Source organism: Rhea americana, unplaced genomic scaffold, assembly GCF_003343005.1.
Source record: "Rhea americana isolate MKP2758 unplaced genomic scaffold, rheAme1 scaffold_12, whole genome shotgun sequence".
NCBI lineage: Eukaryota > Metazoa > Chordata > Aves > Rheiformes > Rheidae > Rhea > Rhea americana.
In genome coordinates, this window is record NW_028185261.1 from 5697735 (window position 1) to 5721119 (window position 23385).

The window sequence follows — 23385 nt, forward strand, 5'->3', positions numbered from 1 at the left end:
GAGAAAGGCAGAATCAGCTCTAGACATGTTTCATGAGGTATTTTTCTGGAGAAATTTGAATTAAGACYCATATCTACTCCATTACTATCTCACGGAACTTCTTAACACAGGACTATTGTGGGTTATATATTGTAAATGGAAAGTTTGGGGAACTGGGATGACAGATTCCAAACRTTTTTGACAAACTTCTATTCTTAGTAATAGCTAAACGTTACCACTTATCTTGCTGAGAATCCAATTCATTAAAATATTTAAATGTATGCTTTGAAATCAGGTCTTCAAACTGAAATATTTCAGCAACAATTTTCTAAAGATATTATGTGGATAATTTATGTTTATATTGTGATGGTGATAGCTCTTCTTTCTGTCCTTTGATTCCTTGACTGAATTATCACAATAAATTCTAATAGTTCTTTTTTATTTTTACTATTTATTTCTGTTGAAACAGTCCACATTGCTTATGCCATCCAGGTAGTAATATCACTCTGTAAAAAACAGTTTGCTTACAGGCAGCACAGTGCAGAGAGAAAGGCAAACGCTCTTGGATGCCTTTGTTTGCCTTAGTCTATGTTAAGGATTTGGAGGAGACGCTTGATTCTGGTGTGTGATAATATTTTATGGAATTGTTTTCCTTAGATAGTGTATTATCTTTTCCTCTCTTTTCCTAGGGAGCTAGCACCAGAGAATTTCGTCAAGCTTCTGTTTTAAGATATGAGTTTGAAAGACCACTGTCTCTCAACTTGAAGTGATGCTTGTATGACAAGCGAAGAATGTATTGACACCATTGAGAGGTAGGAACAATGGCCYCCCACTAAATGGGAGTTGATTCAGCATGGAATAGTCCAGTGCTTATTATGCATTTAGTTACTCAATGAAATATTATTTATTCTGCATTGTTTCTTAGAATTTTTCTGCCTCTACTGTTTTCTTTCATAGCTTAGTGGAGGTCATGTCTAGTGATAGCCTGTGGAACACGCATGTTGCATATTGGTTCTGTCAGCTATGCTTTTGTGAAATCTGTCCTAATGCGTATCACTAGCTAGTCTTTRGAGAAGCTTTTGTGGCACAGTTACAGATAGCATATTATTTTGTATCAAAAAAAATGAGCAACAGTAGTGACACTCGAGTGCAGCCAAACATAGCAAGTGATTGAATGACTTTCAAAATCTTAAGTTAGAAAGAAAGCTGAGCATCCAGGGGATCAAAAGAACCACAGACAGGGGAACTTTGTAGAACAAAGAGGAGTTCAGAAGGAGGCAGAATGGGTTACTTGGAGCTGATTTGTAAGAAAACTGTGCAAGAATCATAATGCACATACAGTAGCAGCCATTTTGAATATTTGCACGTTTTTCTGAGCCAGGTTTGCAGAATTAGCAATCTGAATAAATTTCCAGATTTTGGTATGTATCAGTTGCATTTAGGTGGCTCTTGACAGTAATTTTACATAGAGAAGGTTAAATATTTATGATTAATGATAAGGTTTCATTTCCAAGAGGTTGATTGCTTTAAGAAGTTTATGGAACTACAAAGTGTAATACAATATCTTTTTGATTTAGACAGTAGTTTATTTTCTGTATTTCATCATTTGAGAGTCTCTCAGGTATGAAGAGCAGATGTGCAGATGTTAGTCTGGTGCATACTGTGCCCAGAGGGAGAAGTGTAGGTTAGGGATGATATTTAAAATAGATTTCTTTTTGAGGTGTGGGATGTAGTACCTTTAGGGGTTATCTTTCTGCAACTTCTAGATAACATTTCTAAATTGCTACTGAGAAAACAAGCCCTTCCATCACACTGATATCAAAAGGAAGCAGTGCCTAAGAAGTAAGACTTATTCTCACTGCTGACAGATGTAATTCTTATGTTTGCTATTTTGGAAAATATTCGAAGTTGTTTTTCCATTGCAAATTGTAGCACTGTCCTCTGGAAGAACAAATAAAACTTTTTTTTTTTTTTTTTTTTTTTTTTTTTAAAGCTGTCTGCTTTAACAAACTTTAACTGCCTCCTGCAAGTAAAGCTGCAAAGTTAAAGGTAAGGAAGCAACAGCGTGTTCATTTGATTATGAATAGTGGTGGATATTCATATTCTAAGGACATACACAAGAAGAAACTTGAAAGGAGAAAAGGATTGTATATGCAAATTCAGGGACAGTTTACATCTGGCAACACTAAATAGTGAACTTTTCAAGTGATTCACTTAAGGAACTAAATCCATTTATAATAATGCATTCTAATATGCTTTTGCAATTTCTGACCCTGGATTTGTATGCACTTCATAAAACCTAATTATTTCCTATATTACCATGGTTTGTGAGCCCAAATCACAGACTGGGATATCAGTATGTTAGTTCCTGTGCAGAGGGGGCAAAAAGCAGAAGTTACACTCATAGTCAGGGCTGCATGCAGGTGCAATGCGGGTGGGGGCTGTACAGCTCTCTGCTGTCTGGGAGCACAGGTACTTCTAGGTAGAGATAGCTGAAGAGCTAATGTTTGTTGAAAATTTGCCCCATCTTGAAACAATTACTAGCTGATACTCCAAAGTAGGATTCATGTTCTCAACTTCAGCTGCCTGCAGTTAATGATTTGGGAATGTGTTCAGAAATGGAGGGATGAAGTGGGAGGCCCTGACGGTGCCTCGCACTCTCTGTTAATGCTAAAGGGAGAATGGACAGCCAGCACCAGTGCCTTTTAGACAGCTGAAGTTAGGTGAACCTTACCCTATTTTGGTAACAGGAGTTTACTACTTTCTGCTGGTTTTTTTTGTTTTTTTTTTTTTGTTGTTTTTTTGTTTTTTTTCTCCTGAGTTTCCAACTTCTTTCAGACCTTTTCTACCTTCAAGGATTGATTGCTTTCCATTTCCCACATAATACTTTAATGGTTACTTGACTGGCTTGCTGCTCAGTTTCCAACCTTCTGGAACCAGTGGGTTTACAGGCATGAGTATATCTTCTGCTGGGGACTGCACTGCGCAAGATTTTCCTCACCAGCAATTTCTCACCTCATTTTTTTTGTCTTCAGGAGAATGGCCTGAAGCTTCTATTTTTACAAAAGATGGATTTTAGCTATACTTTGATTGCTTTGTACCATGTTTATTGTTTAGAGTGTTCCTGTGTAAGTGATCAGTAGCAAATGTGTGTGTGTGTGTTTGCATATATACATGCACACGTATGTGTATGTTAAGCAGGTTCTTTCCCTGTTGATTCTTTATATGTATGTCTGACGGATTAAAAAAAAATGCCTTGTTGGGATTCAGCTGCTACTTTAAATGGCTAAGGAATCATTTTTGGCCTGGAGATACCACTCTGGAGGACAGGAGCCTCCTTCAGGTCCTACATCATAGTGGCCAGTCCTATGTGCATCTCCTGAATACTTTGGGGCATCTAAAATGGCACTACACCTTGTTTAGGCAACAGACTTCCATGCTATGTGACTGTGTCAGCWATATAGGTGGTTCTTTGCTCTGTCCCACTTCCCTCTCTGGTAAAGGGAGAATTATGGCTGTTTTTAGACTAAAATTGTTAATGTTTGTAAGGCACTTAGCCTGTGAGTATAAACTTTGACATTATTTTAATGTTCCATTAAGAATTTCTGAAGTTAACAATATAATTCTGTCAACAACTTCTGCATTTAGAAAGACATGACGTTTCACTAAATTCTTGTATGAAATTAAGTCAGCAAAGTATTTAAGTTTGGCCTGAGCTCTTAGATCTGTTGGGTTAATAAGAACTCTCTTCAGCTGGCTCTTTCAGCCCAGATACCACATAAAAACATAGCTAACACTGCTGCAAAGAAGGAAGCTGAATTATCTATATAGCAGTACTTTTGAAATTGCTAGAGCTTGGTTCACTTCTTCTCCCATTAAAGTCATTGGAAAAATCTGTTCTTGACTTCAAGGGGAACAAGGTTAAACTAGCACAGAGTGTTTTAAAAATTCCAAACTAGTAATTTAATCCACGGTCTTAACCATAAAAGCTCTGCAAGTCTTCCCCCACACACRCACCCCAAAGCTGCTCTCAAAATAAATGATTTGCTGGTGTCTCATAAGTGGTCCTTAATAAAAGTATGTATTATGTTTCCTTTGAAAAGTCATTTCTTTCCTATGTAGGTTTCTGATTCAACTGTCTCCCCAACATACTGTTTTAACATTTTCCCCCTTTTAGGAGTTTGTATAAACCCTGCAGCTTACTATGTTTGTGTACAGTAACACATGTGCATCTATGTGTAACAGCATGCAGAAAATAACCTCACACATTATTAATAAGGTTGTCTTCAGATTGAAAAATATTTTCTGTAGGTTCATTCCTTAGAATCAGTTTCCTGATTTCTTGCTTATTAAGTAATATAATGTTTATAAAATAAGACTCCCAGGCTGTCAGTCAGAACTCTAAAGCCTTTCACAGACCATAAATTCACATTCCAATAGTTATAAATAGAAAACACTATTGCAGTGGTTGTAAAACTCTCTCTCTGATGATTGTATGTTCTACTGCACCAACAAATCAGAAGAAGAGATGGTTGGGATACTGTTGTCAACATCTTTTTGCTCAGAATTTCCGTTGAGCCAATAAATGGTTTTGTGCTGATGATTTGTAGCATCTGTTCTCACCTTCTCTCAAACTCTGAGGAGAAAGGAATTACAGGGTATTCCAGATGGGAGTCTGGTACATGTGCACTGATGGATCTGTGTGTATTTCTTCTCATTGTTAGTGAAGGACAGTGGGAGTGCTATTACTTTTTTTTTTTTCTTCTTTTTTTAATGACCATATCCAAATGACTTCTGCTAATGTACTACAATTGACATTACCTCTTGAGTAGACTGCTGATCTTTTCAATAGTTCTTACTGGTGTTACCTGTTCTGCAACACTGCAGGTTAGAAGTTGCAAAAAAAACTCTGCAGAAGAGTTTCCTTTATGGTTTTTATTTATTCCTCTTAGGATAGATCTTACTAGGATACTTACTTCTGCAACATCCTAGTTGATCAATACTAATGTAGTTTTCTCAACATGTTTCCCAGGTAAGTTTCTAGCACYTATATTAAAAACAGAAGTATTTGATATCAGCGATTAAATCTGCAAAGCGCTAAGGCATACTTTTCTCTATAGCTGCTGCTGTGGAATGATATATATCTGTTTTCATTTGGGATATTCACTCATGAATCACTTAAACCTCTCTTCTATATCTGCCACAGAAGAGCTTCTGTGCTTGAGTTCTAGGAGTAAAAGCTAATCTATTGGCAATGGTAAGAATGATACAATTATGGGATGGGCTTTTTAGCTGAAGAATAAAAAAAGCAACATAACACAAGCCTAGAGGCAGCAGTTGGGCAAAAGTTCATTAAAAAAAAATCCCTGACTCAGTGAGAAAAATGATCTGTCTAATTTTGTATTCCATCTCCAGCAGAGGCAGTAGGAGAGACTATTTCGAGAGAGGGTGCAAGCTTGCCCACTTCTGTGGTCTGTTCTTCTCCTACTCTCTTGACATCACTATTGCTGTGTTAGGGGCATTAAGAGGCTATAATCCCTGTRTAGTGTTTTAAAAGTCTGAGGGCCCATTTCCCATAAATTTACCTCATTCCTATTTGAACCTATTGACATTGTCTGCCTCAGCAGCCTCCTGTGGCAACAAGTTCCAGAGGTTCACTACTCACTGTGGAATRTACTTTCATCTGATTTAAATCAGTCTCCTACTAGTTTCATAGATTGTCYCATACTTTTAGCATTGCAGGATTTTATCCTATATGATCTGGCTTAGATTCAGCCATCCACTTTCTTTCTGTGATCTGGTCACCTCTTTAGCTTTCTACTCAACACTGAAGAGTCCTCAACTATTCCGTCTCTCCTTATAAGATAGCTGTTTTATCCCCTTGACCGTTTTAGTTGGTATTCTCTGAATGTTCTGTAATTCATTACAAAATTCACGACATGATAGGAGCAGAACTGCTATTTTCTGTATATATGTACTTCAAAGTGATGTTACCTTCTCTCACCTATGCACTACGAAGTGTGCGTCAAGCATGAGAATCTCRGCAGTGAAGACGGAGAGTTCACTGAGCATCTGTGCTATGGCCTTATCGCTCATGAGTGTCCTTTTTACACCTTCGTCATCAAGTGGTCCCACTGATCATGAGATAGCTTCCTGCTTTTGATGTGTTTAAAGAATGTGTTTAAAGAATATTTTACTACCAGTTTGGGCATCCTTTGCAAGGCACTCTAAAAATTCTTTTTTAGCCTCTATTTCCTGTTTACGTTTCAATTGCTTTATTTTATGGGCTTTGCTGTGCTTGTTTGGAGTTTTGGGTGTTTTGTTTTGGTGGGGGCTTGGGTTTTTTTTTGTTTTTTATGCTGACCTTTTCCCTTTGCAAACTTCGTTTGCTTTCCTACTGAACCATCYATGCAAAGGGGGTTTTGGTCTGCTTCATTTTCTTTGAGGTCTGTGGCACATATTACGTGAGCTTCTAATATAATGTTTCTAATTGTCAACAGRCTTTCTGTAGATATCTTACTTTTTGGAGTTACAGTTGGGCGGGGGAATGTTTTTTGTTGGGCTCTTTTTTCCTATTAAGTCTTTCATTTTTACATAACTCTTTATTGAAATTGAATATTAATAAGCTTTATCTGGCCTGCTGTCTTTCTCTACAGTTTTAAACCTAAGCATATGGTGGTAACTGATTAAGAGTACCTTTCCCATTAATAGGCCTTGAACTAGATTCTGTGCTGCAGTTGAGACCAAATCCAGAACAACATCTTTTCTTGTGAGTTTAAAGACTTGTTGTTTTAAGAATGAATTTGTCATACCTGAAAGTTAGATCTCTGTGTCTTAATGAAGCATTAACTCAGTCTATATGTTGTTGTAATCTCTTCCATTTTTTACCTGACCTAAATTTGCAGCAGCTTGAATTCCATAAAACTTTTCCTGTTCACTGGCATTGTATTGGTCAGGGGGTCAGTGGTAAAACTGTTATGCTATTAGAGTYCATGCTTTTCACCCACAGGGATTCTACTATGTTTTTTTTTCCCATAAAAGGAAGCCCCCACCAAAACAAAACACTCACAACATATATGTTGTATAATATCCTTCATGTATAGTGCCTCTCCTTGACCAGCATGTCCTGTTCCATCATCCCTATAAAGCTAGTGATACTGTATCTCATCAGTTATCCTCATTCCTCTGCTCTGGGAAGCATGTTATATCAGGGTTATCATTTGGTGCCAAGCATTTTAGTTCCCCCTCAAATTTTTCAGGCTTGCAGCATCAATACAAGAAGTACTTGTAAGTCTTGGCCTTGCTTACTATTGCCTGTGCAATTAAGCTGGGACAGTAGGCAGTCTACTTTGCCCATCCTTATTTATCAAGATTGTGCTGCTTATTCTTCTCCAGGCTTTTTCCGAAATGCATTGAATGTTAGTTATGATCACTTAATAAGTTGCTTCAGTCTGAAATAAGTACTCTTCTGCGCCTGTTAGCTTTTTCCCAGCTTCTAGATTCAATACTTCTCAATGGCTAGTTTTCCATACCAGTAGGCCTGCTTTTATGATTAACAGGCAGCCCATCCGTCTTGCGTAAATTTCTTTTGTCCCAGAAAGATCTCAGGTTCCAAGCATAGCTAAATTCCTGCTTTCTGCATAATCATCTCCTCTATGCACTCACTTCTCTTGTCTTTTAAGCCTTACACATGACTCTTTAGAGGATATTACCATGGAGATCCTACACAGCTTTTGTGTGGCAGCCTCAATTTATCCTCCAAAACTTTCTTATATCATGATACCAAAATGGATTGTGACTGCTGGCTTTTACACTACATTCTTGACATTTTGTGAGGGCTTTATTTGTATCTGGCAGACAGGTTAGCCTAGAGTCGTCTTGGATATCAAAAGCCAGATATCTCTGTCTAATAAAATAATCTCCCACTGCCACCTAACTCTTCTTACCCTTGACAATTGCCTCTTGCTGCAGGAGCATCCTGACTGTGAGAGGCRTAATGAAAAGACTTAGTGTGGATTACAAAAGATAACACCTAATCCTCCTATCAGTTTCATGACTGAAAGGACAGTTAATTTTGCAGGCATTAATTGGATAAACCTCCTGTGTAAGCTTCTCAGTTCAGCTGATATTGCAAGACTGGTAAGTAATAAGAGTAGTTTATGTTTGTACTTTCTAGAGAGGCTAATGCCCAGGTTGCCAGGCATTAGCCCTGGGCAGTGTCTTCCAATTAAACCAGACTCCTGGCTGACAGCATTGCAAAGGAATCGCTCAGACCCAGGGAGAAGACAGTGTATTAAGTTACTTACTAGCCAGCCTGTCCTGGCTGATAAAAATAGCAACAATATCAGGCTTTTGAAGGAAGGACAGAAATGCAGAGGTTCACCACTGTCTAAGATTACTCAGTACTGAGGAGGAAAGAAAGTGGTTAAACTTTGAAAGAGTAAGAGGAAAGGGAGATTGTCCTGTTTTTCAGTATGGAAAAGGGAATTACTGATAAGATGTTGGGAAGTCTGTTCCTAGTAGATGAAAAAAACAAAAGCCATAGGGTATAAAACTGGATGCTGAGTGGAAAAAGATGAAAATTCACTAGGAGTGAAAATAAGTTTCCAAATAAAAAACTTCAGTGTTAGCAATGGAAATACATGCGCTTTTGTCATTAGCAGTACTGGAAGCAAAAAACACACAAAACTAGCTCTAAGGAGGATTAAAAGCAATGAAAATGTTAAAGATTTTCATTGGAGAAGAAATTCTCCACAGACAAAAGGATTTTCAGAACCTAAACACCTTAAGTGCTACAGTAAATGAAACTGAGTTTTGCCTGACAGCTGAAAGACATTCCCCGTGGGTCCTTCATGCTCTTGTCTGCAGAACCGATTGAGTAAATTGTACAGCAACAAGGAACATTCTTATACCCTATGTCTGGCATTTGCTGGTTGATATTTTTAACTTAAGGCAGGTAGAGTTCGATAATGTTGCTTGCACAGCTTGGCAATATTCATCAAATACGAAAATGACTTTGATAAATACACCTTGCTGCATCTTTAGTTTTTAGCAGCAGTAATGTTACGTTTCAAGTTTGAAGAACTCAAGTGTGGACTTCTGGGCAGRTGTTAAATCACCACTGTAGTTCACCTGTGTAAAGTCTGGCTGAAGTGCTTATGAAGAGTCTTCAACAGTTAAGGTGGCAGGAGATTAGAATTCGGAAAATTTCCTGCTTTGGAAAAGGAAAGAAATTTTCCTGCCTTAACAGGAATAGATTTCATGGCACCGGATCTACCACAAACAACACAAGGCGTTTTCCTGACTAAAGACAGGAAGGACCATTGGACAGCTTGATGGGTGGCAGAGGCAGAGTAACAGTCTCCAGAGCAGGAGCGCCCTAGGCACAGACTGGTCAGGAGCTTGCATTTCTTCACTCTACTGACTGATCACGTTTTGAGTGGCAAACCCTGCCCATATTTCTGTGACAAAAGTGCTTTAGGTGTCTATATTGTCTCCTACTTTCTCCAACAAAACTAGGGACAGTACAGTTTTATCACTGTTAATGCATTAAAGACCATTTTTGAGATTTACCTGTAGATGTGTCCTTATTTTTGGCCCCAGCCATTTTTGGCTGATGTGTTAGTGATGTGAGGTCTGTGAACATAGTGATTACATTTTGTTTTTCTAAGTAAAAATATAAACTAGCTAATAAMATGTGCGTATTTTTCAATAATAGTTTTTATGTAGCTGATCTGGTTGCCACAGCAGTGTTTTTTGATTATGTTTGAGTGAAGGAGTGGACATTGCCAGAACCTGAAGAGAAGGTGGATTATAATATCACAACCTGTAGAGAATTTGAGATTTGAGCAGCTCAGTAGTAAGTTGTTACACATTTCCTGTATGGCTAGATGTTTTTGTTAAAACTTCTCACTTTTTGTGAATATTTTTATGGATTTACAGTGATTACTCAACTATTTACAAGGAACAAAACCTGACCCATTAATCATAACTAATCAAATTCAGCATGCTAAGTCATAAAATTTTCAGTCACTGTTTTCACTRCTTTCGTCTTTATTCATGTTTTCCAAGTTAGTCACAATTCATAAATTAATATTTACTGTTACAATATGCTGGTATTTGGGAACTTCCCCCGTGCCCCCCCCCCCCCACACACACACAAAAACCTAACAGCTTGTAATAGATGTTTCGTTTAACTGTTGTGTAGCCTGGAGAGACTACCCACTCTAAGCTACAATTGCTATGTCTCTCTGAAATTATTTTTTCATGCAAATTGCAGAATTGACAGCTCCTGGAGATGGTAGTGCTTTTTATCTATAGGAGAGAGGTGGAAAAGCAAGGGAGAGGAAGCTTTCACTGTGTGTTGCCAGTGTTCCTCCAGCTACATGGCAGCTGTCTGAGGTGACTGAAGTAGCCTGAAATGTGGTGCTGCTTTTTGTGGTTGGCTCATCTTCCCAAAGCGACTAGAGTGAGAGCAACAAATCTATTGGTGCAGGTTTTTGGTTTTTTTATGACTGATATGTGGTAAATATAAGGCACTGACTTCCCAAAGGTTTTGTATTGCTTTATTATTCCCACAGAGCATCTAGTCCCTGCTTAACTATGGGGACTTTCTAACTTTTCTGAAGGATAATGCTGAGTATTCACTTCTGTTTTTTTTTCTCTCTAACAGTTGTTATGATCCATTTAGGAACTTTAAATGTAACTATTTGCCTAAGCGTGTTTTTTTTTTTCTGGGTTAACACTGGAAAATCACTTTCTAGGGTGTTTAAGGGGCACTCTAGTTCTACTGATGAACCAGAATTCCAGAAGAGATTTCAGAAGTTCTTGTCATTTAGTATATTTGTCGCTTGATAGGCTGATTGCTATCTCCACTGTTGGTTTGGGACCTGTGTGGTGCTAAACAAGAGACATGCTGTGCTTTGGTGTGTATTTGAAGGAAGGCCATTAAGAGTTGAAACATCAACAGTGACCCCAGGCACCTGTAATAAATGCAAGTATTGTAATTAGTAGCAAGCTGTCTCAGAGGGCTACAGATATACTAAGATTAATTTCCATTCTAGTGTGCCCCAAGTCCTTGTATAACATAAGGCAACCAGTTCTAGTTGTCAGGAGGGACTATCAAGTTACAGCGTGTCTGACTGGATCACAGATTTAGACTGTAAGTTCCTAGTGACAGCAACCATCTTTCCATACACTTGTCTAGAGCTTGCCACATGCGATGAGTGCACAGTGAGAAACCTACAGAGGCATGCTTTCAGTAGGAGCATGTGACACTTCCTCTGCTTCATTATACATCAGGCTTCCTACGGTAAACAATATTTACAGAGGAAAAAACAAAGTAAAATAATGTCAAATTACACACCTTTGTAAATTTTACTCATAAGCCCTGGAGGTGTCAGAAATGTAGTGAATAAACAGTCTGTTAAAAAAAAAAAAGAAAGAAAGAAAGAAAGAAAAACACATATTCCCCATCTTTTCTGCCAATACAGTTAAGGTTTTGCCTCTGCTTGTGGAAGGCAGGTGGCTCTGGATTAATATAAAGAAGCCTCAGCTGATGGTAACTGACACTGGAGCACACTTTAGGCAAAAAGGCATTTCAAAAGGTATCATAAAGCATGTCTAGACTCAAATTTGTAGCTGAAAGGAAAAACTATTATCCTTTGGGTTGAAAAGTGACCCATGGCTTTAGGCATTAGTGATTTTTGATAAATGACCTGGTCTTCCCTGTCCTCAATGTGGGAGGCAATTGGTTTCCACTGTAAACCTGGATTGCAGAAAACTTGCTTTCTTGTATTTGTAAGCAAAGGTAGCTTTCATAGCCTAATACAAGAGCAGAAGGAGGGAGCTTTTAAAAATACCTTCATTGTGTGTTTATCTGCAGAAATGAACTGTAGTCAGTATATGTCTATATGTATCTTTAATGTCTGCAAATGTGAACCTTGATTACATTTATTAGATTTATTTATTCGTGTATGGGATCTTTTTTTCCTCCTATCTTATGAGGTAGTAGTGTTTTCATGGAATATATATTCAAATGATTTTTGGCGTGTTATAAATGTGACATTGCTATTGCATATGAACTGCTTTGGTCAAGAGCAATGCTAACTGCCCCATCAATTACCATTCTAAATGCCTGTCACATTGAAAAAACTGCAGTCCTGGGCCCCCAAGGATTTTTCCTTCTTTTAGGCAAAGACTTCCCTCCTCCCCACCCCACTGTACTACTTTTGTATTCCTTACTCTGGAAATGATATTGCTTTTTTTTCTTTTTTTTTCTTTTTTTTTCTTTTTTTTTTAATGAGGGAAATACCTTTGTTTATGTGGAAAGCTGAAGGAGCCTTGTGAAATCCAAAAATTCCTTGTGATACTGAAAGAGTCAGGGAATTTAGAAGTTCTTATAGATATGAAGTACTTTCTATGGAGGTGTAGTGTGAAGTCAATATTTAACATGTTAGGCAGAGTAGCAAAGTTGCTAAGGTAATTACTATTATTTTTTTTCTTGTCTGTAATCTGTTAGCAAATGTTGGTATTTCAGCTATGACCACTAGCTACACTTCCACGTATAATTTTGCCTAAGTATATTATTGTGCAGAAGATGGTTTTTTATTTTGTTTCTAAGAACCTAACACACTATCTGTGCCACCTGAGAATACACAGGTACTTAATTCAAGTAGCAGCATGTTCAGTAGACGAAATGTTACTGAACTGAATGTACTAGAACACAGCTGGAGTTAAATGAACTATTGTTCTCACAGGGCAGGCTAGAGTAAAAACCATGAAAAAGTTAACCATCCTGTGTTTTTTAATGGTTCCAACTACAAGCCTATCTCAAGACAAGCAGCTGGCAAACATATGACACTTCTTTTCCCCACAGATCTTGTAAAAATGGATTTCATATTCATCCACCCATGTCTTTGTAAGGGTGCTTGCTGGCAYATCATTCCTGAAGGAAAGAGTCCGTGTGGGAAGGTTGTTAGTGCTGGCAAGTCACCAGTCCCAATGCAGAGACAACATTCAGTGACTGGGAGCAATACAGCCCCAGGGAAAACTAAAAGCCTGTCCCCAGCTTCTAACCAAAGAAGGTATACAAAGGAGAACCTGGTAGGGGTTCTCCGCAGCAGTGCTAAATATTCTTTTCCTTTYGCATAAGTTGCCAGGAGATGGAAGAGCTCAGTATTACCTTTTCTCTGTGCTGCTGTACTCTCCAACCCTGATATTGCAGAACTCTGTAACTGTATGAGAACCTCATGTAGCCCTGAGAGCCTCTGTGTAACGTTATTTGGCTTAAACATATTTTATTATGTTTGGCTGTTGGTGAGAGTCAGATGAAAATTATTTCCAGATTACAATAAAGGAACTTCAAACTTAATAAGTGTTGTTAGATCATTGACCATATTAAAATAAAATTTTAAAAGTCTATACATCAATGTTCAGAGGAAGCTGTTAAAAAAAAAAAAAAAGTGTAGCATTATTGGCCTAAAGATACTACTAAACCTTGGGAAAAGATTTGTGCCACGTTTCTTATGACACTAACATCACAGAGGATATAAACCAGTCATTGGCACTCTCTCAAGAAACACATCACTGTAATTCGTTGTAACAATACCACTGTGATATTTATTCATAATACTTATGAAAGCTAGGCTACAAAAACAGTATGCGCTGACTGTCAGTGGTGATGTATCATTCTTTAAAGGAGAATATACATGACAAAATGTTTTAAGTGAACTCTAAAAATATACTGGTGAGTTAAGGCAATTTGGCTGGACTTGCACTTCATGCCAGGAGGGGCTTCCCAGGATATGCTTCTGGGTGACCTTTTTGAGGACATATATCAAATAGTCATGTATTTATTATGGTCCCAGTCAGTCTTCAATAGCAGTGATGAATGTTGTGCAGTGTACATAGTCATTACAACTCTGTGTAATACTCTCCTCATTTTCCAGTTGCAGTCTTTTCTATAGAAAATGGAGTTGCCTGTGTCATGTCAACCCAGTAATCCCAACTTTTACTCACAAAGCATTCCTGGTGACATAAAAGCTTTATCAGACCTGGGAGGGAATGCGCATGCCAGGAGCCCTGTAAGGAGACTTCTGCTCTGCTTCCCCAGTTGTGTCTGTGCCCTGGCTCCTGTGTGTCTTGGGATGCTTTATAAGCCCTTGCAGCTTCCAGTAGCATACTGGGATTTGCTACACTTCTGACATCGGTATAAGTCTGGATTTCTGGGCACTGAATAAGAAAGGACATTTCTTCTATGTCTGAATGGTCCTGAGGACATGCAATATTTCCATCTTCCTCTCAGCGGTGTGGAGAACAGAAGTATCTTGAATATTCTGATGTTTATTGCAACCAGGCATGGTCACAGTCCCGTTCCTGGTAAAAGGAGGTTGCCAGTCCTGGATGAGCTCAAGTACAGGAGTAGGCTGTATCTTGAAGTTGGTGAGGTTGGGYTCAGGGTGAGGACCAGCTGTGGGCAGAGCGTAGATTGGCTTCCCAAAGAGCTGAGATTTGGTGCTGGTTTTGGAATATAGTTTAAAAGGAAGGAAAATAGAATCCACAAGTTCTGTCTTTTCCCAGCCCATGCAGGAAATCCTCATACTCTATCCATTCCACTTTCTCTCCAATAACTTGTCTAGATCTGAATTCATACAGATGCAATATCTTAACATTACTTGCTACTTTAGGGGGGGTTGGAGGGATGAAAAGCAAGTAGGAAGGCTGTTGCCTTTTACCACCAAGCACAGAGGCTTCCAAACAGAATTCCAGCTTTTTGTTTGGCAAAAAGGTGGACAATTAATTAAAAAAGTGATTTTTAAGCTCATTCAACTTCCTGGATTCTGCACCATTTGCATGAAAGCCTACATTTGAAAACAACAAATACCATCACTGCAGGATGCCCCACATTTGAATTGAGTGTATGGAAAGCAATTTGTGAATCATACTTTTTTGTTTAGCCACTTCCATCTAAGGTAGTTGACTCAGTTTAATAAGAAAATAGCTTCTCTAGAAGCCCAGTTTCAGTCAACTTATTGTTCCAAGAGAAGACTCCCAGTGCCAGCATTCTGAAAGATCTTTTTCGACAGGAATGGCTCAGAAAAGACAAGATAGAGGATACACTAGGCTTAACATGCTGTAGCCAAGGGCTACAAGATAAAAACGTTAGAAAAGAGAAAGAAGGGGAAACAGAGATAATGAACAGTAGAAAAAGCAGCTAAGGGACCTTAGATAACAGAGAGGGAAAAACAAAAAATGGAGCAGAGATGCTTATATCTGCTTTGTGCAACAGAATACATTCTATCTTGTACCTTTAATTTCTTCTCTATCACTTTCCATATCCCCCCCTCTCTCTCTCTTTCCATCTTTCTCTATCTCTCTCTCTCTCAATATTTTATATATATATTTTTTGCCATTTATCTCATGGGTTTTTAGGGTGTGGAAAGGTAATAATCTTGCCACTTGTTTTCCGCTTAAAGCCTCGTATGTTTATTCATTTTCTTAAATTGACATGGCTTATTGGCATGAAAATTTTGTTTTTTCTCTCATTACTAAATGCATTGGTTATTTGGGAACAATACCACATGTTAAGAATAAAATCTTCTCAGTGTTCAGGTATGTGTATTTTAATAACCATATTAAGGAGGACTGTAAATTTTCACATTCATGCTGGGATTGTACCCATGCCAAAGGTTAAATCAGTGATTCTACMTAATAATTTACACATGTAATTGCAAGCACAAATAACTCTGTCCACATATAATGAAGTTTCAGCTGCAAAACTAGAATCAAGGCCAAGGTGAAGCTGGCCAGGAGCCAAGGATGTACTCTTTCTATTTTATTGGTCTATTGGAAATAAATAGTATTGCTCCAGGGAAGCCAGAGACCCAAAATTCCTACCAGCAGTAACACATTATTAGCAAATATTTCTAGTTAAATTGTCGGCATCTTTTAAAGAGAAAAAAACCAAAACCTAGAAACCAGTACACATTTGATAGCAATTTGGTTCTAATCTAAACTTTAATCAAGAAGGCTTAGTAATCAGTATATGGATGTTAATGATGATTTCAGCCTGAATAATTAACAGAAAATAAGTTGTTTATGCTAAGTGTAAAAGTCAAAGAAGGGTTTGAAAGCAGGGTGTAGATTACAAAGAAAAGGCTAAGTATCTTCGTCTGGCCTAAATAATAATTGCCTAACACTTTATATAATGGTCAGCTGTAAATTCATATATTGTATCATTTGTAGATACAGAATGTGTAAAGTAACAGGATGTAAAGAACTGTGAATATTTGTCAAGCACACTGTAAACAACCTGGAGATGATCTTATGAAATCATCCATGTTCTGGGACAAAAATTCAAAAGAACAGCCAACAAGATTTCTGTATCGTTGTCTTCATTTTAATTCCAGTTTCAATTTTAAGCTCTAAACCCACCCTATTCTGCTTTCAGGCACTGTATTCTCAGACAATTTCTGATACTAATCTCAGTGATATGGGTATTTTATTTTTCTTTAAAGCTTTGGGACAAAGATATCTTTTATACAATATTATCAAATAGTCTAGGCTATCAGAAGTGCCTTTGTCAGTTGTGTTCAGTGGAGGAAAACTGTGGATGCTGCTGTTCTGAGTACCAGCAAATGTTTGGAGTAATAAACACTAGTGAAAAAACAAACAAAGCCAAAAGTGAGATTAGTGCAACACTTTTCTGTCAAAGGACATAGCTCTGATCCACCAGAACATATAGTCGTACAGGAACAGGTTTCTTAGGGAGTGTGTTGTAAACCATATTATTCTAGAAATGTTTTGACCTGCAAAAATTGATGATTTCATATTGCATTTGGGAGTCAGAGGAAAGGGGTTTTTTTTGTGAATGATATTACAAGAATGGGAGATTCGTTAGTTTTGAGCTTCATGTTCTCAGGGCAGCTTTGTTTCAATGACTTTGACCAGAGCCTCATTAAAAACGTGAACCATGTAGATGGATAAAAAGCAAGTTGTGTGTGGTTCTTGGCCTCCATCCATGCGCTTCGTGAAAGTTCTTTTCTTTTTCTTTTATCTCTACAATCATTAATAATATTTGTTCCTTAAACACCCTTTCTCAAATGGCAAATTGTATTTCCATGACCTCTTCTGTTTTAAGTGTGAAGAGTGGAAAGAAATGTTTTCCAGCCAGATGAGTGCTCTGTCTCAAGCTGAATTCTAACAAATGCCTACAGTTTATAATTGACACTTCCAAGATAGTCTCAAGAAATTTAAAACAATCTCAAATTTAATAGCAATCAACAGAATCAAGACAAAGTGAAATTATTACAGCTGAACTTATTGAAAAGCAGGTTTAAATTGATGCTGTATATTATTCATTTTGACAGCTGCACATTCACATTAAAAATAGCAGAGACCAAAAGACAGCAACTAGAAGAGGAAATGCTAATTTATTACATACAGAGAATCAACTCCGAAGCTAAGCTGCTTAGTTAGAATTATGAAGTATTCTGCATTTCCATGGTACTCTTGATCCACAGCAGCCACAGAGCAATTTTCAAATTATAAGTACAGTCTTAACTTTGTGTCATACCAGCTGGTATACAACTGTCTCTGGAGCAGAAAACTAACAGACTTCCATCAATACCAACACTGCACAAAGGCAAAATGAAGAATTTTGCAAGTGGAATGGCATGGTAGAGGTAAGCTGCTTAAGCACGTGTCCTCACCGTGTTAGGTTGCTTGTGTTAGAAGAACTGGGAATGAAGAACTCTAGAATCCATTCCATCCCTAACTGCACTGCCCCTTGCTGTATGCCCTGAGACAAGTCACTTGATTTCTTATGCCTCACTAACAGATAGGGATTAATGCTATCTAATTTCAGTGTTATGGTGATAGCCAAAACCGATGTAGTGAAGCTGTTCCTGCTTATGGAAATTGCATCTCAGCATTTGGGCAGACTGAAGTAACAGACCTCTAAAAATGCTTTGTAAAATTAATTGAAGTCATTCAAGTGGAAAACCTATGTAAATACAAATTATTAAATGATTTAAGAACTTATAAGCAGGAGGTTGCAAGCCTGATATTTTGCCATCCAATAGGTTGTTTCCTGTGCGTTTTATTTCCAGCAATTGTCACTTTAGGGAGAATCGTGTGTGGGAAGAGCAAACAGGGCTGTTATGCTCATTTACTGATAGGAGTAACAAATGTTTTTAAACCATCACATCTAGTGATAACAGCCTTTAGTGAAGTTATAGGATGATGCTCTATAAGAACTGAAGAGATGGTTAACCACTTTCTGAAACCTTTTAAACAAGTCATATCTTAAAGGCTTGATGAGACAGGGAAGATCATTCTGATGATATTGTGCTTCTAATCTTTTGTTTCATGAGGATGTCATTGGGTTTCCTGATGGACAGATTGGTTGAAAAGTGCCAAGACTCCTTGTTTTCTTTCTAGTATATTTAACAATGTCCTAACTAACCTCTTCACTGATAAATATTGTTGCTCCAGATTCAATCTGATATACATTCCACTTAGTAGGTGTCAAAATGTTATCTAGAGAGCAGTGTAGAAGGCTGTAAATACATCAGAAATATATGAGGTCGCGTCTTTCCCCTGGGAGTATTTATAGCTCTCAATGCTGTCACTGGTGACTATGTTTGCAGATGCTAAAGACTGGAGACTTTCAGTTGGTACCTTTGTAAATGACAGAAGTGGTGAATGCAAATACTTAAATATCATACTTGGTGTATCTCTTCCTATGGCAGCTCCTAAGAAATGCACAGASACCGGACAGATTACACTGATGTTCTTACATGGCTATAAAGCTAAGACTAAATTCCTCAGAATATCCCCTTCTCATGGGATCAGCAGATATGACTACCATAGTTAGCTCAAGTATATCACATAGAATAGATGAAACTACTTTAAAAATTAATGAGCTGTATGAGTTTAGGACTACTCAGATTTATATGCTAATGGATAACCATCAGATGGAGAAAATAGTGTATGAAAACAAACACTGGGGAAATTTAGAGCCCTTATGTCTCTCCCGGCTTACACTGATGTAAATCAGAATTAGTTGCACTGAAGTCACTTGACTTGCAATAATATAAGTAGGAAGAGAAAGAGTAATTTATGCTCACTTTGCAGTACCACACAGATAGAATTAAGTGGTCTTTTGGAAATGAGAAATGGGTCATTTCTGAGCCATTGTGCAGAGAATTAAGAATGGCAACCAGATGCTTCATTCAGTCCAGATTTTAGATAGGAAAAAACAAACCTTGGGAGACTTTTACAGTATTTCTCAACAGCATGGGCTATGTATTTGCCAGTTATAAGTCTGTGAAATTTATATACACTGTGGACTATATTAATTTTCAAATAAATGTAAAATATACACAGCAAGAAATCCTGGTAGCGTCCTATAAACACTCTAAAATAGAGTGTTTTCTACAGTCAGCCAAAAATGCAATAAATCTACAACGCAGCTCCAAGAATTTTGCCGCTTGTCTCTGGCCATTTACTAACTCTTTGTCAAGTTACGATACTACAGCAGAGCGAATCTCGAAAGGAAGGCCACTGCTCGCAGTGGTGAAGTCCCCATATCTATATTCTCATTCTGTAAATTCACCCCTCCAGCCAAGGCAAGAAAAGAATGGCTCCCAGATGCCCAGCCAGGTTACCACCTTCCCATCTCCAACACCAATTTGAAAAAAAAAMCTGGACATCCAAAAATACTTTTGAAAACAGTAGAGGAAAATGAATACCTAGTGCAAAAGAAAAAAAGGATAGGTCAGGGCAGAGAGAGACCTTTTGTTTAAAACTGTTTGCCGAAGAGCTTTTTCTCTACACACTAAAACTGTTTTTTTTGGACTTTTTCTTGCTGATGGGCAGTTTCTCCTACAAGACRAATGTGGTGGTTTGAGGGAGGCTGCTCTCAAAGTACAATGCTTTACTGAAGGGTCTTAAAAGCTGGCTAACATATAATACAAAACAGAACTAAGTTATCAAGATGCTTGGAGCAGTGTTATCTCCATGCCTTATTTCAAAATTAAATAGGAACTTAGCACTGGCCTCAAACTTACAGTTCTGTTTTATCTGTGTTCTAAGCCATGAAGCCAAAAGTATTCTAACACCTGGGATGCACATGCAACGGTCAWTTCCCAGTAAATCCCAGGATATATGTGAAATTAGGAAATTGATCTTAGAAAAAAAGTATTATTTTAGAGGTTTTTTTTAAAAAAATATGTCTTGTTATATGATTAGTGTCCATTGTCCTAGTGGCTGGAACTCACCATTTTCCATCAGTCCCAATGGGCTCCGCATTTTGAACCCAAATTCTACAGTCTGTGTGGCTGCTGCCAGTGAGAAGAAAGACCCTTTGAAGCACGTTGTGAAAAAGAGAGCAAGAGAWGGGAAAGACGAAGGGTGGTAGTTTTTCCTGGGGCTTCTTGCACTCTCCTCCCTCACATCAAATTATATTGTTCCCTGCAACTCTGTTGTTTTATGTGAGACACTTCAATATTCCAGCCTTAGGTTAGACCATAATTAGACCATAGTCTAACTGTTTGCACMCTTTCCAAAGATGATGGTGTGAAGAAAGTGCAACTATAGAAAAATGACCAAGAGCAGGCAACATATGACTAATGAAGAGAGGAAAGAAAAGCAGTTGGTTGTGTGCAAGATAAGAAAGAATTCCAGATGTAGGGAACCATATCCCTCCCCTCATCCCRCACTTCAGGTTTCACATTCCTCACTGTAGATATGTTAACTCTGTTTTTCCTCCCTGATTTTCAATTGAATAAGGTGTCTAAGGTCTTAGAAATCATCTGATTTGATTTGCGCATATATGTGTTTTAAAGATGTGTAAACAACTTATGATGTTAGATGTCTACTAGCTGACCTAAATTTCTATTAGCTTCCTTCATATTATTGAGCACTGTAACCATGTACTCGAAAAAGAAGGAATTTAAAGGAAAGGTAGTGGTTCTTTAATGCACATTTTTKCTATGAAAGGGAAAAATAAAGAATTTAGAGATTACTAAGCTTTATTACTTTGGTTTATACCCACAGTATGTGTAGCACTCGACACGCTGCATCTCTTCCTTAATATAGCAATAGGTTTTAGAAACCCATTGCTCTTTTAATGCTACAGTCCTRCCAAAACTAATTGTTCGGATCTCTCCATTTAAGCTTCTCAGTYCTCACAGAATTAAGGAACAGATGATGACTGAGCTTCCACTCTCATTGACAGAATAGATGCCTTGGGCATCTGTTCTACTTGTGCTGCCTTCGTGCCTTACGTCATCACCTGCTCTAGCACAATTCTTTGAGGTATTTTCAGCCCTATAATAAGTTGTACCTCCACCTTCCAGGTGAGTCTGTTTAAGCATCACCTAGCATGATTGGATATTTTAAAATCATCGTGGATATTTTGTAATCATTTCTATTCAGTTTTGAGTAGTTCCAGTCTCAGGGCAACCATCACAGGGCTTGAGACTTTACTTCTCATCACCCCAGTCCACTGGGGGCTGATGCTTCTTTTTTTTTCCTTTGCAGAGCCTCTCTCACCTCTCAGTCCTGGCAGGCCCTTCTCCTCCAGCACCGTGCCTTCTTTGTGTGAAATAATAATAGAAGCTTCTCCAAGCCGACAGCTGTATATCTGCTAGGAAGGAGTGAATGGCATACCTGCTGGCAAAGCCCAACATTAGCAGTCTGGGTTTTATGGCTTCAAACCTTAGAGATGACGAGATATATGACTGTCCCGCAGGGAAGGGGAAAATCACTTTCTCATAGTGCTGCTGGCAGAATGGAGGCAGAGTGGTTTAGAGGGCAGCTCTGTCCACCTGCGTGTCTAAAGGTAGCAAACTGGTTACCCGTAGTAAACCTCCCCTCCTCCCAACACACAGGCCTTCATTGCAGCATTGCAATGGTAGGAAGTCTTCCATGGTACTAGGAACAAGYTAATAGCCTCATTGCCTCTGCCTAGAGAAAGGTGCTCCTTGGAGCAGAATGGGAGTCTACTGTGAAGTTTAGCTCATCTCAAAAGGAACGTGTTGTGGTGTCCAACCTGCAATTAAGTTTCTTAGTTAAGTGACAAAGTTAAGTAATGCATACTTTTCAAATGTAAGTTATTTTTAAAAGCTGTTCAGTGTGTAAATACACTTTTAAGCAGTGTTAGGAAGTTGACTTAAAAAATTCTAAGCACCAAGGTAATCTTAACTTATATAATTGTGTTATTGTTACAGGATTTTGTTTGTTTTAAGTTTGAAACCAAAAGAAGCAGAAGAACTGCTAGAAAACTAGCAGTTTTCTAGTTCATTGTTCTCACGTGACTTAAATATCTATTTTTAAAGCATTGTTTAGTAAGTATGTGAGAAACTATTAATCCATTAGTGRAGATATTGATATTCTCAAAGATGTTCCCTAATCTGCTTCAAATATTAATTTAATTTTATTATAACATGGCCAACTACTATATTATTCTTTATCTAAGTTAACATTTTTTTCAAGATATATTTTGGAAGGAAATGTGTGTTTATTGATTGTATGAATGAAATGACTTTAATTAAGGAAACAGGCCCACTGCCAAAAATGGCATACATGACTATTAGTGTGAGCTGCTTCCTTACAACAGCCCAAAAAGACATCATCAAAAGCAGATGCCTAAATTAGCTACAACATACATCCTGGCCAGACAGATGCTTCAGATGCTTGGCCGTTTGTAGGATAGATTTTCTTTCCTTTGAAAACAAGCTGAAGTGCAATAACACTTTAAGGTTTACTACCAACCATCATTTAAGATTTTGCAGCTTTAGATTAAAAATTACTTTAATGGAGCTTGGTTCTCTTGTGGAGATTCTCATGTCAGCTTTCAGCACTCATTTAGATTAGTGCTTGGAGTAGAGGAGATASTTAAGAAATTTTAGAAGTTTAATCTTCTTGCCTGAAAAAAGTGAAATACAACACAAATGTGATGCTAGTGATGACTACTGAAGAGGAGATATCAGGCTGTTGTGCTTTCTTTTATTTTGTAGAAGTGTTCCAATATTTTGATTTGCATTAACAGCTTTTAGCCTCAGAATTAGTCCAGTATAAATTTCAAGTGCTGTTGTTATGTTTCAATACCTCATACAATGCAGAAGAAWTCCTCAAAGATGGGGAGAGCCTACATTTCAGTAACTTCCCGTAAGAATGTGATTTTGGGACGTTGTGTACCCGAGCAGTTCCAGGGCAGTCCTTAGCCACCTCACATGAGCTCAGCGGCTCACGTGGTTTCTGGATCCTGGCTTGGTAGCTAATGACAGACTGTATTTATTAAATTTTCCTCTGCTGCATGAGAATAGAATATGCTCTAAACTTATGTTCTGTTAAATGTTTTTCCTTGACTCTGACAAGAAAGAGTTAAGAAATAGTCTC

General features: G+C 37.9%; 1 long non-coding RNA gene across 1 annotated transcript in view; it reads left to right on the forward strand.

Moving 5' to 3' along the window:
- The first annotated feature begins 744 nt into the window (after positions 1 to 744).
- The window catches only part of LOC146600560 (uncharacterized), a 64079-nt gene continuing 41438 nt past the window's right edge, over positions 745 to 23385 (forward strand). Inside the window, exon 1 of the long non-coding RNA XR_014897958.1 lies at positions 745 to 791. This is a non-coding gene — a long non-coding RNA (uncharacterized LOC146600560). The remainder of the gene's footprint in view (positions 792 to 23385) is intronic.